This window comes from Aethina tumida, chromosome 1, assembly GCF_024364675.1.
Source record: "Aethina tumida isolate Nest 87 chromosome 1, icAetTumi1.1, whole genome shotgun sequence".
NCBI lineage: Eukaryota > Metazoa > Arthropoda > Insecta > Coleoptera > Nitidulidae > Aethina > Aethina tumida.
The window spans coordinates 9,174,004-9,195,205 of NC_065435.1; the positions used below are offsets into that span (position 1 = coordinate 9,174,004).

The window sequence follows — 21,202 nt, forward strand, 5'->3', positions numbered from 1 at the left end:
TATTAATCTATATTATTTTAAATTTAAAACAAAATAAAATAAACAAAAATAATCTTTAAAATAATCAACAGATATTTTAAGAAATTAATAAACTTTCAACATTTATTATCTTCATATTTATTTATTTATATTTAATATTTGATATTATAATTAATGATTAAGATAAGAGTAATATTTAAAGTACTACGACTAATCAAAATAGTTTTTTATATTAATAGTATAGTTGAGAGAGAACATTTTTATTTAAATCAACTATTTAGATATTTTGTTACTTTATTTTTATTTGAATTTAGAAATTTATTAAACTAAATAAAATTTGTCCTTTAAAGTCTTTTATTAATAAGAGAATTATTTTTTTACTAAATTTTTAACTTAAATTTTACCCATTTATATATTATAATAATACATTCTCAAAAATTTATGTTTAAAATAATGGACAGCAATTTTAATACATATATATATATATATATATATATGTATTTTATTTTTAACATTTATATATATATATATATATATATATATATATATATTTTATTTTTAACATTTATTTACTTAATATTTTACTAATTATTTTTTTATTAATTTCATATTTTCATATTATAATTCAAAATAAATTAATCAAAATTTATGTTTAAAATAATCAAAAGTAATTTCAATATTTTTTAACATTGCTTATTTTTTTTTTTCATTTATTTTCGGTATATTTAATGCATTATATGAGTAAAATTTAATATATTTAGTATTATTTTATTAATTTCATGTTTTAATTATAATACAAAATCAATTAACCAAAATTTATGCTTAAAATAATCAAAAGTAATATCAATATTTTTTAACAATGCTTATTTTTTTCATTTATTTTCGGTATATTTAATACATTATGTGAGTAATATTTATTATTTGAAATATAATATAAAATAAACTTATACAAATTTATTTTTAAAATAATCAAAAGCAGTTTCAGGAATATTTATTTCCTTCATTTTTATCAATATATTTAATGTTTATTATATATAAAATTTAGTATTTATTGTTTTCATATTAAAATCAGAAATAAGATCTTTTTTTAATTTTATTTTTAAATTATTTTAATCTGTATTATTATTAGAACCCAAAAATTTAAAATGTTAAAATTTGAGAATTATTTTTTTTATTAAATTCTTTATAATATTATCAAAATTTATTTTTAAATTAATCGACAGTCATTTTAATATATATTTTTTTTAATTTTTAACATTTATTAACTTCTTATTTTATTATATTTGGTTTCACATTTATTATTTTTATATCAATGTGAGAATTATATTTTTTACTAAATTTTATATTTTAATGACACAAAATAAATTAATTAAAATTTATATTTAAAATAATCAAGAGTTTTTAGTATATTTAATTTTTTATGACTCCATATCAACATGAGAATTATTCTTTTTCTTACAAGATTTTATGTGTTACTCATTTAATTTTAACTAATCAAAATTTATCTTTAAAATAATCAACAGATATTCTAATAATTTTTAATATTTATTTCTTTCATTATGATACAAATTAATATAAATTTTATAATCAAAAATTTATATTTAAAATATTTTTATGAAAATTTATATTTTTCATTTTTTTCAGTATGATTAATTTTTTAAACTTTATATTTATTGTTTTGATATCATCATGAGAATTATTTTTTTTTTTAATAAATTTCATGAAATTTTTCTCATTTTCATTATTTTACGTAGAATAAAAATTAAACTAATCAATTATATTTATTTTCTTCATTTTTACTAATATATTTAATGTTTCTTGTATATAAAATTTAATATTTATTGATTTCATCAACATGAGAATTAATTTTTTTTTTTTTTATTATTAATTTAATGTTATATTATTTTAAATGTAATACAAGGAAGAATAATTTTAATAATTAATAAATAAAAATTCCTTAATTTTTTATTTTTATATAGAATGTTTTATATTAATTGATATTAAATTACTAAATAATACAATTTTAACTATTTTAGAGTAAAACAATTGAAATTTCATTTTTCTTTTTTTTTATTACTTTATTGTTATTTTTCTAAGATTTGAATTTATTTGATAATTTACAATAAATAAATTAAATTATTATTCATTTTCAATTTATTTATTTGAATTAAAACTATATTGCATATCTGATTATCATTAATAATTTTTGTTTTTTATTAATTTTAATTTAAATATTTTCTATAAAAAATAATTTTTCATCTATTTAAACAGTGAAAATTATTAAAATTATGTAAATAACAAATAAATTATAATATTAAATTTATGTTTTAAGTTTTACTTAATTATATTTTGTTAAGATAAGATTTAATAATTAATTTAATGAAAAAATAAATATTTCTATATTTTTAAATTTATTTTAAAATTTTTTATATTTTTATTTGAGTGAATTAAAGTAAATGCCAAATATATTACAATAAAATATTGTATTTTTACCATTTAATAAATGTAGTAATTAATTTTATATTATTGAGTAATATGTGTTTAATTTTGTAACTGTAATAAAATATAACATATTTTAAAATTATTAAATAATTGTTATTGTATAAAAATACCCATTTTTTCTTAATGTCATTATACGATAATTTTAGTGAGTGTTTGTACAACTTTTTAATTATGTTATGCATCATTTAGCAAAATTTGATAAAGTTCAAATTTGCAAGATATTTATTAGCCCATTGTCTAATTATCAATACTCCCACGTTGCGTATTTTTAGTTGTATCATTTTAAACACTATCCATATTTATCTAGCACTGACCTCCTGCCTTAAGCCCAAATATTTACCCTCAGATAACCGCTGTTTGATTTACCCAAAACAAAACCTTCACCGAATCAGTTTTATCATTATTAAGTCGGCCTTTTTGCGAAAATCTCCCAGACACCTAGACCAAAAATAAAAAAAAAACTACCTAGCTCATTATACTGATCTAGGGGTGAACGTCCTCGTGTCCGTAGACGAGAGCATGAGTAATGCTAGACCGAAATTTTAGGGGAGCGAAGAAGGGCCTTTGTGTTCCTATCAGCTGTTCTCCCGAGGCATTAGTTTGTACCCTTCCCCCTACATGCTGGAAATTATCGATAAAAGTATGGTCTGTGTGTGTGTGTGTGTGTGTGTGTGTGTGAGTGTGTGCTATACTGCTGGAGACAACCATATACTTCGTGGTGGTGTTCCCGGTATTTGAGCAGCATGCTATCTTTCGTTCACTGAACATCTGTTGGATGAACACACTACCTATAACTTACTGTGTCAGTGGTGTATGTACTAAATGCAATATTTTACGTGATTATTATCGTTATCGCAAATGTTAATTGTCATAAATATTATCATGGAATGTGATAAATAAGAACTGATAAACAATGCAGATAACTCGTGCAAACCCATCAATGAAAGTCGCAATGCTGTTTTCAAAATGTTATCTGTATACATACATACATACATTAACTGTACTGTATAAATTTTTTAAAAATTGCAAATGTGCTCAAATAAAGTGCTCCAAAATTTACCAAAAATGGTACTTTTTTTCGTGCCAAATATGTTTTTAGTAAAGTGCAGTCAATATTGTTTCATTATTAACTATAATGTTCACCACATTTGAGTTAAATCTTCAAAAGAAAAATGATTTTTATTATTTTATTTTAATTTATTTCATAAATTTAATACTAATTAACACAATCATTAATTCAATATTTTTAGTTTGTGAATTTTATTGTGGAAGTGTTCATATGCAATAAAACATTAAAATTAAATCATTAATTATAAATCTTCTTTGAAGGATTTAGGAAATTATAAATAAAAATTAATATTAATAATGTTTCTATTAATTTTATTTATTTATAATTTCCTAAATCCTTCAAAGAAGATTTATAATTAATATTCTTGTAGTTAAAATGTACGTTTTGTCTCTTTTTAATAATTAAAAAAAAATAATTAAACATAATAGACAAAAGACTTAATTATGAAAATAAATAATGATAAAATTAAAAATAATAAAATATCTATATAAATATAAAATTGATTATTAAATATTTAATGTTTTTAAATGAAAATCTTAATTGGATAGATCATAGTACCATAAAATATTTTATGAATTATATTTCAATTAATAATCTTGTAGACTTAAAATTATATTTTTAAAATTTTAAACGAATTTAGAGCCAATAATGTTTAATAAAAAAATATATTTTTAATTTTTTATATCTCCTCAAAAAAGGTATAAACATATATTTTTTAATATTAATTTTTTTTTTTTGACTTATCATTAAGTTATTTTATACAGAATTTTTAGATTTATTTAATATTTTTTATAATTATTTTATATAGAATTTTTAAATTTATTTAATATTTTATAATTGTTTTTTAAATTAAACCTTGAATTGTTTATTATTTTTGCTAAATTTCTTAAAAAAAGAGATATTATTATGTGAGATAAATTTTTATTATTTTATAAATTTGTTTCTTTTAATTAAATTAAATTAACAGCTAATTTTATTATATAAAAAATATTAAGCTTATAATTTTTATTTTTTTTTTAAATCTCATCAAAAAAGATAAATATATACATATACATATATTTTTTTTTAATTTTTATGAGAATTATTATTATATTAAATATATAAATCTAAATTAAATAACTAAATATTTATAAGATATTAATAATAAGATAAGAAAACATTTTTAAAAACTATGGCTTATTTTTTTTAATTTATAATCATCATATCTTGGATTTTAAAAATATGGCTTATTTTTTGTTTATTTTTAATTATTTTATAAATTTAATATTTTCATTTTTTTTTAATATTTATATAGAATGTTTAAATTTATTTAATGTTTCTATTACATACAAAAATAATACAAATAATTTTAGGATAAGAAAATATTTTTAAAAACTAGATTATTTTTTTTTTTTAATTTATAATAATCATATGTTGAATTTAAAAAAAAATGTCTTATTTATTGTATTTATTTTTTAATTATTTTATAAATTTGATATTTTTAATTTATTTTTTTTTATACAGAATTTTTATTATTATTTACAGTTAATTTTAATACATAAAAAAAACATTTATTTTTTTATTTATACAAAATGTTTATTATAATTTACATTTAATTTTATCACATAAAAAACATTAAATTTTGATTTTTATTTTTTGTAAATCTTTAGATGTAGTATTGTTATATTAAATATATTTTAAATTAAAACTTAATTAAACAGTTTAAAAAATATAATATATTCAAGAAATAAATTTTGTTATCTATTGTTTTTTCTTTTTTATTTTATAATCATCGTACCTTCAATTAAAAAAATATGTACCTCAATTATTGTTTATTTTTAATTATTTTATAAATTTGTTGTTTTTAATTTTTTTATTTATTTATTATTAATTTATTTTATAGGCAATTTTTTAAATTTAATATAAATAATGAAATTTAATTAAATAATGAAAAATGTATAATATAATCGAGAAATAACTTTTGTTATTTTTTATAATTTTAAAATTATATATAGGTTTTTTAAATTTATTTATTATTTTATAATTAATTTTTTTATAATAAATTTCAATATTATTTATGCTTTTTTATGTTTATTTTATTGAAAATAAAAATAAAGTTTATTAAATGTAAATTTAATGTTTTTAAATATTTGGAAATTATATAGATTTTTTGTTTATTTTAAAGTTTAAATATTTTTTTATGATTAATATGTTTAATAAAGTTTTAAAATTTGTATAATTTTTTTTAATTTTACAATAATTTTAGTTAATTAATTAAAAATCATAAGTATATTGTATCAAGTTAATAATAAAATACATGTTAATAATTTATGAATCTAATTGATTAATTAATAAAAAAATGTACTATTTTAGATTAGTATTAGAAATTAATTAAATCAATACCACAACCTGACAGTAGAACACAATTGATTAGAGTCTAATAATAAGCATGGTGGCAGGAACACCGCCAACAGTAGCACATACTTGCATGCATGTATTTGGACTTAGGGGTGGCGACGCGGTAGTTCACGTGCCGCTACGAGGGTCGAACTGTCCATATGGTACACGTGCTGTGCCGCAACTTCTACTAGACGGTTTGTATTTAAAATTAAAAAAAAAAACCCGTTTTACTACTGCTATGTTTATTTATCGGATCTGTCTAGGTTTGACAACCACCTTTCAATTTAAGACAATGGGCAGTATGCTTGACCACCTTTGCATAATGGGCTTAGTAGATGTAGAATATTTGAGATTTGATGTTATGCAGATTTTTTCTAGGGGGAATGAAAGTGAAAAGGAATGTATGTAGAAAATAACGGGTTTTGTCGTATATTGGGGTGTTTTCAGGTTTTTTGAATGTATTGTGGTTGTTTCTTTTATTTTTGTTTAATTACAATTAATAATGTATTAATAAAATGGAATAACAATAAATAAAATATAAGATATGTTGCAGCTAGAAGAGGAAAGTTAAAAGAGAATAAATTGAATAAAATTATTATAATATTATTATGATGATAAAATCCTAAAAAAATGTCAGATTCTAAATTCGATATTCAAACACTTTAATTAATTAACGAATTCATTATTATGAAATTAAAGTTTTTAGTTTATAAAGTTAAAATTTTTAAATTATAAACAACATTATTAAAACAGAATGATTTTAAAAGATTTTTTTTCATATATTATTTAATTTCTCCAAAAATCTTCCAACAAAAATACATTAGAAATATTACAAAAATAGAAACAAAATGGAAGCAAAATATGTATTATACTTTAAAATAAATTAGTATTTTTTAAAGATTTTTTGTTACATCCTACAATTTTTAATGACTAAGAAAATATAAGCAAAAAATATGAATAAATGTGAAGACAAATATGTTTAATATCTTTAATTTATTTAAATTTTTATGGAAAATTCAGTTTAAAAATTATGATTTATATTTAAATAATAAAACCAAAAATGTGATAAAATATACCAACAAATTAAATAAAATTTTATCATACATTCTTAGCATTTATTTAACATTAGAATTGTCAATAAAAAAATTGATTGGTATAAAAATAAACATAAGGTTTATGGAAAATAGGTTAAAAGACAAGATAGATATTTAAATTATAAATGCATTGATTATGAATAAAATGAACGTGAGCATTAAGTAGGTTTATATTCATATTTATAGTCAATAAAACATAAAAACTACGTAGAAATGTAAATACAATATGTATTTTATGAATAAAATAAAATTGTAAATACAAATGTAAGTATAAAAAACTAATTAAATAAGACATCCAAGAAACAACAAAGAAAAACAAATACATGAATATTAACAATTTGCTTTTTAAATAAATTTCAAATATTTTTATATAAATAATTTAAATATCTAAAATATATGAACAAATATTTTTTCTATTCTTATTTTAAAATTAGAAATTTTTATACAAGTTAAAAATTATATATTTTTTTAATGTAAATTTAATATTTAAAAATATTTGCTTCGTTTATTACAGACATTATTAATATTTTATATCTATATATATAATCATGAAAATCTGTTAAAAAAATATGTTTGAATAAATTTAATATTACTTATATTTTATTAAGTTTAGTTTTTTAATTTAATTATTTATTTATAGTATATTTTGTAATATATTTATTATATTTAAATTTGTGCTTAATTATTGATAAATAATAATGAATATTTCATTAATATTCAAATAAAAAAAATCGAACAAACGAAGCACAATGTATTTAAATATATGAACAAAATAATCAAAGGATTTTAAATATTTAAAAATCTATTTATATTGATTAATTATATATATTATATTGTTTTTTTATGAAATATAATTTTAATACTTATAACTTTTCAATCATGAAAAACTGATACAAAATGTGTTTAAATAAATAAGAATTTAAAATTATTCATATTTTATTAAGTTAAAATTAAGTTTTATTTATTTTATTAGATTTAGTTTCTTTTTAAATTTAATTATTTATTTATGGTATATTTTGACTATATTTATCATATTGTAATTTGTGCTTAATTACCGATAAATATAAAATGAATATTTCATATATTATCAAATAAAAAAATGGAATTAAATATACATAAACAAATTTAAACTTATTGTTAAGTATGTTTCTATTCTTATTCTTTTATAAAATTAAAAATAATCAAAGAATAGGGAATATTTATTCCACGTTAATGAAAATTAAATATTTAAAATTATTTATGTCGTATATATTATATTGTTTTTTGTTATGAAATATACTTTTTTAATATTAGTACTTTTAAATCATAAAAATCTGATGAAAGATATAGAAAAGATAAGATTTTAAAATTATTCTTATTTTATTAAGTTAAAATTAACTTTAATTTTATTTATTTTATTAAATTTAGTTTTTTTTTTTTAATTTTGATATATTGTGTACTATATTTAAATAAAAAAAATCAATAAATGGAATACAATATATTAATGAAGAAATACGAACAAATTTAATTTTGTTGGTATTCTTATATAAAATTAAAAAACAATCAAAGAACAGAATATTTATACAAAATTAATGAAAATTAAATATTTAAAATAATATGTCGATTATTTTATATTATACTGTTTTTTTATGAATTATACAACTTCTAAATCATGAAAATCTGATAAAAGAATATATTTAAATAAATAAGAATTTAAAATTATGCTTATTTTTTAAAGTTAAAATTATTTGTGTCTAATTATTGATAAATAATTAAACGCAAATATTGTCTAATAATTTAAAAAAATTGTAATAATAAATATTTTATAAACTTCTTCAGTTTTTGACATTTTACCTCACCGACATGATAAAATTGACCCATTATATTACCACATAGGTACGAAACAGTAAAAAAGGAAAATAAAAAAAAATGAACAGGGAAAAACTGGTTTTCAGAATGTGAATCGGGCACGTGTTAATAATACTGCTTTCGCCGTTTGTTCGAAATCACCCCCATACTCTACGGCATAACTGACCAACAGTCGCTGAATCGAACGGCAACTTGCAAAAATTTAATCAATACTACCCGACCATTGTTATCGTTTGGCTTTTTATTCTCCCTCTTTATGTGCCGTGATTTATTCGACTACATTTAAGTATTTTTGGGGTGGTTGCCCTTACGCACAAGGTCGTTTCCATCCCTTTATGTTACGGTGCGGATCGAGACCGAAATTAATATGGATGGATGATGTACAATCATTATGGATTTGCGTTGCCAAAGGAACGATTTTTTATTTTAATTTGATACAGTGAGCATTATTTCCATGGTGGATTATGGAGGATATTTAATGGTGAAACGACGCGGGATCATCACGGTGGATTTAATTAAAATTTTCCTTTAGAAAAAAGCCTTTTACATAATCTCAAACATTAAAATATGTTTTGGAAAATAATAAATATATGTATATTTAAATATTAGATATTTAAGAAAGTAACTGATTAGAAATAATTTTAGAGATTCAAGAGATTTGTTATAATTAGAAAATAATTTAATAATAAATAAAAGAAAATCTTGAATTTATACAATAATAAGGAAACTAATTAAAATCAGTTTAAATGGAAACAAAGAAATTTAATCTGGTTCTAAATTATATTAAAGAAAACAGTAAAAAATAGTTATTATTTATAATAATTAATAATTATTAATAATTAATAATTATTAATATTAAATAAAAAATGATAAATTTTGTTAAAATCTAAAGAAATTATCAAAATTTAAAATAAAATTAGACTTTAAAATACCCAAAATTAGGTATTTAAGAAAGTATATAAACAATTTAGAAGACTCAAGAAATAATAAATCAATATTCCTCAAGTTTATAAAGTGACTAATAATAAATTTCAGTAAATATTGAATTTAATTTAATTAATAAAGAAATTATAATAATTTAATATAAAATTAGACTTCAAAATACCCAAAATTAGGTGTTTAAGAAAGTAAATAAACAATTTAGAAGACTCAAGAAATAATAAATTAATTTTTCAAATTTATAAAGTAATTAATAAGTAAATTTTGAATTTAATTTAATTAATAAAGATATTATTATAATTTAATATATAAAATTAGACTTCAAAATACCCAAAATTTGGTAATTAAGAAAGTAAATAAACAATTTAGAAGACTCAAGAAATAATAAATCAATTCCTCAAGTTTATAAACTAATTAATAATAAATTTAAATAAATTTTGAATTTAATTTCATTAATAATGAAATTATAATAATTTAATAAATAATTAGACTTCAAAATACCCTAAACTTAGATATTTAAGAAGATAAATAAACAATTTAGAAGACTCAAGAAATAATAAATCAATTTCTCAAATTTATAAAGTAATTTATAATAAATTTAAGTAAATTTTGATTTTAATTTAATTAATAAAAAATTTATTAATTAAATTTTGTATTAATTAATTATTAATTATTAATACAAAATTAGACTTCAAATACCCAAAAATGAAGTATTTAAGAAAGTAAATAGACTAGAAATAATAAATCAATTCTTCAAGTTTATAAAGTAATTAATAATAAATTTAAATTAATATTGAATTTAATCAATAGCAAAAAAAATATATAAAATAAAAACTGTTAAACGTTTAATCAATAATATAAACAAAGATTATAATTAAAGATAATGAATATAAAAAAATAATAAAGTCTAAAGTAATTATAATATTTTTATAAATAATTCATGAGAGAAATTAAATCTGAATATGAATCAGATAAAGAAAACAATGCAAAATAAATGTTGGAATAAATATATGTTAATAATTTAAAATCAATCTTTAGAATTCAACAAAATTATTTAATATTAAATAGTATGAATAATAAGCAAAGTAAATAAAATAAACTGAATTCGAATAAGTAATCATGCAATTTAACTTTTAAATAAAGTAATAAAAAATATAAAAACATATGTATTTTAATAATAATTCAGACAAATCTCAATTGGGAAGTACAATTTTTAATTAATTAAAAAAAAATAATAATAATTATAACAATGTGGAATTAGTCTTCAAATTTAGGTATTCAAAAAAGTAAATACATAATTTTAAATTCTCATGAAATAATAAATCATTTATTTACATTTAGAAAGTATTTAATAATAAATATAAATAAAGTTTGAATTTAAATAATAGTAAAACAAAAAAAAAAAGAATAAAATATTATCAGTTTAAATAGTAACGTTTAATTATTAATTAAGTTAGTTATGGATATTAAATAAAAAGATAAATTTTGTTAAAACCAAAAGAAATTATAATAATTTAATTAATATTTATGATAAATTAAATCTGAATCAGTCAACGAAAACAGTGTTTGAATAATATAATTTTATTAACTATTGTAAAATTTTGTTTTAAAGAAAGTTAAAACTTAATATTGTTTATTATTTTAAATCAATAATATAAATTTATTTAATACTAAAGAATCTGAATAAAAATTTAATACTTTAGTATATTTAGATAAGATTTCAAAGGAATCTAAAATGAAGTATTTAAGAAGTTTAATGAAATAAAGAAGTTAAAATCTAAAAAATATAATTTAAAAATTCTTCAATACTTCAGTCACATAATCAAATCTAAAGAAAATTATTAATTACACTCAGAAATGAAAAAATAAAGAAAAAACTTTGAAAAATATTTAATATTAATTTAAAATAACATTTCAGTCAAAATTAAAGAACAACTGAATTATTTATAAAGTTGAAAAAGAAACTAAATTAGTTTAAAAATTAATTAATTTGAACACATTTTCTTGTTTGAAATCAATTAATTAAATTTTAAATAAAGGATTTTAGTAACTTTTAATTTTATTAACAAGAAAATATAAAATTTAATAAAGTATTGATTTATTAAAACAAGGAATAAATACCATATTACCTTGAAACACAACAAATAATAATCTAAAGAAAGTTTAAAATAACTGAAAATTACTTATTTAAGTAAATAAACAATTTAAACAAGTGAAATATAAAAATACTTACTTTACAGTTTTTTGTAAAATCTAAAATCAATTTCAAGTAAAGAAGTTCAGCATTTTTTGAATTTAGGTAAAAAATCTAAATTTAAACTACTGATTTTGCAACAAAAAATAATGTCTAGAAAAATACAAAATAATAAAAAAGAAAAGTTTAAAAGGTTAATATATATTTAAATAAATAAACAATTTAAACAGCTGAAATATTTAAAATGAATAATTTAAAAACTTTAAATATGTAAAGAAAGTAATTTAAGGTATATAAACGTTTTGAGGGAACGTGAAAGCCTTTATATAAAAAAGCTTGAATGCCTCTAACACCACCAGAACGTGTTAATGAGGTCGCGCCCACTATTCCGCGGGGGTGGGTCTTGCGGTTAATTAATTTTTATTATCCACTACACACAAATATCCGTCTGTCTTGACATTTGCAAGAAACAGCCGACTCGAACCGTAACCTTTCGAAAATTCTAATCGCATTGTGAGTGTCAGAAACATTCGAAGCTGTACCTGACAGAAATCATACTTTGCCCTTTCCAAAGATGCCAATCTCTTTTCTTGGCGTTGGAAAAAAGTCGTCTAGCATTCGGAATAATGCGCAGAACATCGAATTAGATGCGGTTAACGTCGTCGAAGGTTCGTTCGACGAAAGGGGTTGAAAGCGAAGTGAACAAACGGGAATATTATTAGGCGTTCGTTTGCTTAGCATCTTGGAAAAATGGGGTGGCCAAATTGGCAATTACGACGGGGGTGGATGTGGATGAAGGTGTCCATGATTCACCCACTGGTGGAAGTATAAGGACGGCAGACGATAATGATTGAATGACATTTATTGATTCAATAATGTTCCAATGAGATCAAAGAGAAAATTGGATGCATTAATTCATCGATTTTGTGTCATGTTGCTTGAATAATGAATAAATGATACGTGTACCTCCTTTTTTCTAAACACATTGATTCCTGATAATTAACATTTGCTTTAACTAAGGTTAACTGGTTAAATTTTTTGTTGTACTGATGTATCCTTACAATTTTGGTTGGGTTAAAGTCAATCAGATTTTGTTAATAACGATGTACAAGCTATAAATTTTAACTACAAAAACATTTTCCAATAAGAAGTAGATTGATAAGAACATATAAATTCAACATAAAAGAGCTTTTGAAGCTTTTGTCACCAATTAGGTACCAGAAAATGTAGAAGTTTAATTTTCTACCACTAAATTCATGCTAAGTGAAACAATTTTGTATTCTTGGAACTAAACAATAGATCAACATCAGTTTGATGGATCCATTTGTCAAACTTTTTGATAAAAGTCATTGATTGAAGCCTCTTTCTAATGGCTATTTTATGGCAGCTTAATGATTAACCTATTTCCAAACAAATAAAGGAGAATTTGGCTCAATTTCTTCGTTGGTAAAGCTTTCAGGGCGACCTTGTTGAGGTTCATTTTTAAGGCATTCATTACTACTTTGCCTTAAAGTTATTGTACCACAAAATCTCGAGGTGTATCTCCGTAATTGTCAGTTTTTGTACTTTAAGGAAGATGAGGCAAATCCATCTATTTGTACCTCGAGAATTGGTGGGACACCCTGTGTAATACAAAAATTGATCCAACTAAAAACCTAACATTTCATAAACCATTATCTGGCAAAATAAGTTGTTTATTATTTAAAAAATCGACCACTTTATCAGCCACCATTAAACAATGGGCCATTCAGAAAACACCACGACAGATCTGTAATGTATGTGTGTATATTTGGTCTAGAGTTGCACAGATCCAATTTAGAAAAAGTCTTAACCCATGACACGGCACTCGTTCAATTGTATGAATCGAATAACGCCAAGTTATTTGTTTCGCTCATAATTTGATTAAAGACAATCCTTGAATTGAAATTATAATTTAATTTAATCGAACAACGCCAGCCAATTAAAGTCTGCGAGTGCAAATAATCGCCGTACATTTAATAATAACATTGGGATACGGTTTTTATGGACGGCATCTTCTTGAATTTAGATTGTAAAACGTTGTGTTGCTGTTGCAATTAGGTTTTCTAAATGTGCCAGTCTCTCCAATTAGATACATTTAGAAAAACTAATTGGAAACCAATTGTTAACTATCCGTGTTAATTTGTTTAAGTACGTGTTTAGTGTTTTTAATGGTCATAGGTTAAAATTTATGTACAAAGGATAATTAAAATATTAATTAATAAGTGTAAATAATGTGTAAAACATATAAGCAACATATACTAAATAAAACTACAAATAATTTTAAAAATGATTAATAATAACAATAATTTTGGTCAAATTAAGAATATAACTTAATATATTAAAAAATTTAAAAATTCTAAAACTAAAACAGTTTTCTTTATATTTTAATTTTTTTAATCTGTCTTTAAAAAATTCAAAGTATTATTTTATATTATCTGAATTTCTCCAATTTTTTATTTGATTTAAGAACAAAAAAATATTGAATTAATTTAATAGTAAAAATAAATAATAAAATAAATTTAATATAAAGCCACCAGATTCATATTTTATTAATTTTTGCATTGTAAAATGAAATGTCTCTTCTTTAATGTATTTTTTATAAAAAAATCAGAAAATCTAAAATATAACCCAGACAATTTTAATTAATAAGATATTTGTTCGTTGATTTTAATTTAGGAGATATTTGGTTTATCTTAGAACGATTTTTTAAGGTAAAATATAACAAAATAAAATTGCTAATAATGAAAAATCTTATCTTAAAAATTAAATGAACATTTATAAAAAATTTAATGTGTAAAGTTGAATAAACAAAAATATAACAAAATAACAAATATCATTTGTTACTTATTCTTTCCAAATTTCGATTTTATAAATGTGTAGTCTCAAAGATTAAATAAGTGTATAGGAAATTAAAAAATATATGTTAAAATTGTTAATTTAGAAGATGGAGAAAAACTGAAATATAACAAAGTAACAAATAAATATTGTTATTAAATATGCTTTATTTTATGCAATTCTACCAAATATGGATTTTGTAAAAATAATATTAAAAGAGTTTGTAGGAAATTTTAAAAATTTTTAATGTAGAAAATGGAGAAAAATTGATATATAACAAAATAACAAATATTTATTATTTATTATTTTTTTCTTTTATACAACTCTGTCAAATTTGGATTTTATAGTCATAAATATTAAAAGAATGTTTAGGAAATCTTAAAATTTTTTTAATGTAGAAGATAAAGAAAAACTGAAATATAACAAAATAAATATATTTTGTTATTTATTGTTCTTCCTTTGATGCAACACTACCAAATTTGTATTTATGTTAAATATATTATATATAGAAAATCTTTGAAATTTGAAATTTTTTGAACGTAGAAGATGGAGAAAAACTGAAATATAACAAAATAACAAATATCATTTGTTATTTACTATCCTTTCTTTGATGGAACCCCATTAAATTTGAATTTTGTAAAAATTTAGTCTTAAAGACTGAATAAACATTTAGGAAGTCTTTAAAAATGCAAAAAATAATAAAATTTTTGATGTAAAAATTTGGAAATATAACAAAATAAATGTATTTTGTATATTATTCCTTCTTTGATGCAACATTACTAAATTTGGAATTTGTAAAAATCTATTCTTAAATAAATATTAAAAGAATGTTATTATTCTATTATTATTATTAAAATTAATTATTAATATTAAAATTTTTTAACGTAGAAGATGGAGAAAAATTGTATAACAAGATCACAAGTATCATTTGTTATCTATTATTCCTTCTTTGATGTAACTCCATTAAATTTGAATTTTATAAAAATGTGTTATTAAAGATGAAATAAACATCTTTAAAAATTCAAAATATAATAAAATGTAAAAAGTGGAGAAATATAACAAAATAAATATATTTTATTTCTTCTTTGATGAAACTCTATTAAATTTGCATTTTGTAAAAATTTAGTCTTATACATTAAATAAACATTTAGGAAATCTTTAAAAATGGAAAAAATATAAAAGTTTTAATGTAAAAAGTGGAAAAAACTGAAATATAACAAAATAACAAATATCTTTTGTCATTTATTTGTTTTCTTTGATGCAACTCTACTTTAATGTTGAAGAGTGAAATATAACAAAATAAATCTTTTATTTATCATTCTTTGTATGATTTTATAAAATCTAGATAATAACAAAATAAATATTATTTGATATATACCAAATTTGGTTTTTGTTAAAATCTAGTCTTAAATATATTAGATGGATCTATAGGAAAATTGTTTAATACAGAAGATGAAGAAACTGAATAATAACAAAATAAATATTATTCATTATTTAAGGGAATGTTTAAAAATTCGAAATATAATAACAATTTTTGATATAGATGGAGAAAAACTGAAATATTATGAAATAACAGATATCATTAAAAATGAAATATAACAAAATAAACATTATTTTTATTTTAAACTATTACTTTAAACTGAAGTAAAATTTAAGTTTTTGTAAAATCTGAATTTGTTAAAAAATCTAAAGTATAAAAAATTAATATTATTAAACATCTAAAGAAATTATAATAGAACTTTATGATTTTTGAAATAAGAAAATTAAATGTGGTTTAGCCTGATTTGAAATTGGCTTCTCCTGAACCAGACATTTTGTTTTTTTTTATTAAAGAGTTGTGAAGATTGTTAATTAATATTTAAAAGTGTATAATATAGACAGATATATGTATAAAATATGTAATGTAATAAAATAAATTAGTAAAAAATTGGAAATGTAAAATATAATTTTTCTATGACATTATTTTTCCTGAAAATGAAGAAATATTGAGAGGGAGAGACAGGTCAATAAAGAAAAGCTTTTAAATGTCAAAGGTGATTGAAAATAAGCTTCGTGTAAAATATATTTCACTTTTTTATATTCTTGAGATAATAGTTGTTTGATCAGTTACATTTTGGCCAAACTACTCCATTTTAAACTTTCTTACTTTCAGTGTAGGATGTTGTGAGAGGATTATTAATGAAAACAATGTTTATACCTTAAAATGATAAAAACCAACATCAATAAACAACGAAACGTTAAAGAGTTGAACATACCTAAAAAATAAAGGAACAAAATGAAACCAGGTGCAATCGAGTGCAATTTATACTACACAACTAAACAAAGGTGGTTTTAATAGGAACGTTCTTTCTTTGTCAATAAAAGGCAACATTTCCCTTAATCCCGACTTGAACCACAGCTAATTAATCAAGCCAAACCTAAATTCGTGACTACACCGCATCCCAAGTGCAGTTCGTGTTATTGTTCATATTTAATGATCCAAATCTGCGTGGCCGTTAATAACGCCTAAATCAATTAAAACACATCAAAACTATTTTCCAGAAACACATCCAACCCCATACTTCCGCCTACGCAACGCGATCGACCCGAAATTAACGTCAATCAGCGACGCCGCCAAATTCGCCACCAAAATGGCAAACAATCAAAAAAATATAAATAAATAAAATACGTGGCGGCAGCGAAAAGCAACACGGAACGTGGAAATGATGATCGAGGTACGGGGCTTTGGCCAGGCTAGCTGTGGTATTGATCGTTTGAAAACTCCCTTCCCACCACTTTTCGCTCCTGCTACGTCTATCCCGCCAAGCTTTGGCTCCTGCCATCGATAATTTTACTACAGTCGCACACATGGATTAAATTGTTGAATTGGGCAAAAACGTTCTATAAACCGGCACCTTATTCATTTTAATTTTTTGATGGTGAAGCATGCACGTCTCGGGTTTTGGGGCAGGAAGGCGGGAACAGCAGGAACTGATGCGGGTTTAGACGAATAACAATTACAATTGGAGGTACTTACCAATGAAGAGATGTTGTTGGATCCCAAAGATTGCAGTCGAGAGTGTTTTATCCACTAGGAGTGCGAAGTAATGATGAGAATGGATGAGTATTGTACAAATGTAGTGAGTGACGAGTATTATTTAAAACGAAGAGTTAAAAAGGATTGCACTTATTTTTTAAGACGATTAAATATAATAACTTCTAATGATGCAGGTTATTAAGCCAACCTAGAGTACAATAATGAACCGAACTATGAAAACCGTTAATAAATATAAAGAAATTTATATATTATACTATTGATTAAATATAGACAATAGTAGTAGGAATTATTAGTAATAAGTAATTATGCAAGGAATGATATTATTACATAACGTACACTACCAAACGTAACACAAGTGTTATTCAGAGAGTGCAATAACTAAATGGTGTTGCATGGCGCTTGGAGAGAAGGGTGTCGGCCAGGGGTGGTTTTGGGTCGATAGGTTGCGCGCGCTATCCCTCTTCAATGTTTTGGACCCGGACTGGGATCGAGATGGCTGGCTGGCTGGCTGGCTTGCTGCCTGCCGTTTTTGCCATTGCCATTTGCCGGGACGCTGCACGGTGTCCCAAATATTCACAAACCCCAAAACGACGACCGACAAGACGAAAAAAAAAACATGGCGCAGACCCTCGCCACGTTTCCACCCCGCACCACTTTCCTGCGAGGCCTCGCAGGAACGGGCGTCATCCTCACAACCCTTTTTAAGTCATTTTTTTTTTATTTTAGGAGTATTTCCTCGTTTTCAACAATTTTTCGTGCCCTTCCAAGTGAGGACTGAGATTATTTGATGGGTTTTTGAAGTTGGCAACGTGTCCCACATCGGTGGAAAAAGTTGCCGAATTCGAAGCATCGTGCGTGAAGGGAAGGATCCGACGTGCGCGTACCCAGGCCGCCCCCATTCATATTCCGTTTCGTACGGTCCTTGTGCTCCGGTTGTCCGACGTTCCTTTCCTCTCGTACGAAACGCGCCACTTTTCACTCCGCCTCATACACCTACACGTACATACGTGTGCACGTCCATCGCACCGGATCTTTCCCCCTTATATTTTATTTAAATGCCCCAATAGGTTCGGCGGAATCCTTATCTGATTCGTGCATGCTTATTTCGGTTTTTTTGCTTTCTTATTAATGTGTGCCTTGGGGTCACATTTTGAAGGTGTTTTTTATTTTATTAAGGGAGGTTTTATATCTAAAAATTTTAATGAAACTTTTGTCTTTGTTTTCTCCTAAAATAAATTTAAACCTGTCTATATAATTTTTAATTGAATTTTTGTGTTTCATAAAAATTCATAAATAATAAAACAAATTTTATATAAAACTTTTTTTGTATCTCTTATAACAAAATAAATAATGAGAGGGTCAAAATATAACCAAATAATCTTGTATAAATGTATATTTTTTAATATAACCTTCTTTATATTATGAGATATAATTATGTTTGATAAAAATTATCTTATAATAAAATATAACCAATAATCATGTATATATGTATATTTTTTAATTCTGTATATTGTAACATATGATTATATTTGATAAAAATTCAGAAATACACATGCAAGTTTAATCTAAAACTATTTTTCTATCTCTTATAATGAAATATTTAATAGTGAAGTCAAAATACCTGTGTATGTATTTTTTAATAAAACCTTCTGTATATTATAAATTTAATTGTGTTTCATAAAAATTCAGAAATAATCAAACAAGCTTTATATAAAACTTTTTTTACCTCTTAAATAAAATAAATAATGGGACAGTCAAAATATAACCAATAAGTATGTATATATGTATATTTTTAATAGAATCTTCTGTATATTATAACATACAATTACGTTTGATAAAAATTCAGAAATACTCTTTCAAGTTTAATCTAAAACAATTTTTTATCTCTTACAATAAAATATCTAATAGGAGGCTCCAAATATAACTAACAATCCTGTGTATATATTTTTATGGAACCTTGTGTATTTTATAAATTTAATTGTGTTTCATAAAAATTCTGAAATAATGAAAGAAGCTTTATATAAAACTTTTTTGTACCTCTTAAATAAAATAAATAATGGGAGGATCAAAATATAACCAATAAGTCTGTATATATGTATATTTTTTAATGGAATCTTCTGTATATTATAACATACAATTACGTTTGATAAAAATTCAGAAATACTCTTGCAAGTTTAATCTAAAACAATTTTTTATCTCTTACAATAAAATATCTAATAGAGGGTCCAAATATAACCAACAATCCTGTCTATATATTTTTTGGAACCTTCTGTATATTATAAATTTAACTGTGTTTCATAAAAATTTAGAAATAATCAAACAAATTTTATACAAAACTATTTTTGTTTCTCTTATAATAAAATAAATAATGGGAGGGTCAAAATATAACCAATAAATCTGTATATATGTATATTTTTTAATGGAATCTTCTGTATATTATAACATACAATTACGTTTGATAAAAATTCAGAAATACTCTTGCAAGTTTAATTTAAAACAATTTTTTATCTCTTACAATAAAAAATCTAATAGGGGGGTCCAAATATAAGCAACAATCCTGTGTATACATTTTTATGGAGCCTTCTGTATATTATAAATTTAATTGTGTTTCATAAAAATTCAGAAATAATCAAACAAATTTTATACAAAACTTTTTTTATATCTCTTATAATAAAATAAATAATGGAAGAGTCAAAATATAAGCAATAATCCTGTATACATGTATATTTTTTAATGGAACCTTCTGTATATTCTAACATACGATTACGTTTGATAAAAATTAAGAAATACTCGTGCAAGTTTAATCTAAAAGTATTTTTATGCCTTACAATAAAATATCTATTAGGGGGGTCAAAATATAACCAACAGTCCTGTGTATACATTTTTATAGACCTTTTGTATATTATAAATTTAAATGTGTTTCATAAAAATTCAGAAATAATGAAAAAAGCTTTATATAAAACTTTTTTGTACCTCTTAAATAAAATAAATAATGGGAGGGTCAAAATATAACCAATAAGTCTGTATATATGTATATTTTTAATGGAATCTTCTGTATATTATAACATATGATTACGTTTGCTAAAAATTCAGAAATACTCGTGCAAGTTTAATCTAAAACTATTTTTTATCTCTTACAATAAAAAATCTAATAGGGGGTCCAAATATAAGCAACAATCCTGTGTATACATTTTTATGGAGCCTTCTGTATATTATAAATTTAATTGTGTTTCATAAAAATTTAGAAATAATCAAACAAATTTTATACAAAACTTTTTTATATCTCTTATAATAAAATAAATAAT

At 21.5% G+C, this 21,202-nt stretch overlaps 1 protein-coding gene across 1 annotated transcript in view; it reads right to left on the reverse strand.

Moving 5' to 3' along the window:
- Window positions 1-18,181, reverse strand: part of LOC109596345 (ELAV-like protein 3) — a 49,404-nt gene extending 31,223 nt beyond the window's left edge. Inside the window, exon 1 of the mRNA XM_020011871.2 lies at window positions 17,877-18,181. The gene's annotated coding sequence lies outside the window, so the exon portion shown is untranslated. The remainder of the gene's footprint in view (window positions 1-17,876) is intronic.
- Window positions 18,182-21,202: the final 3,021 nt, after the last annotated feature.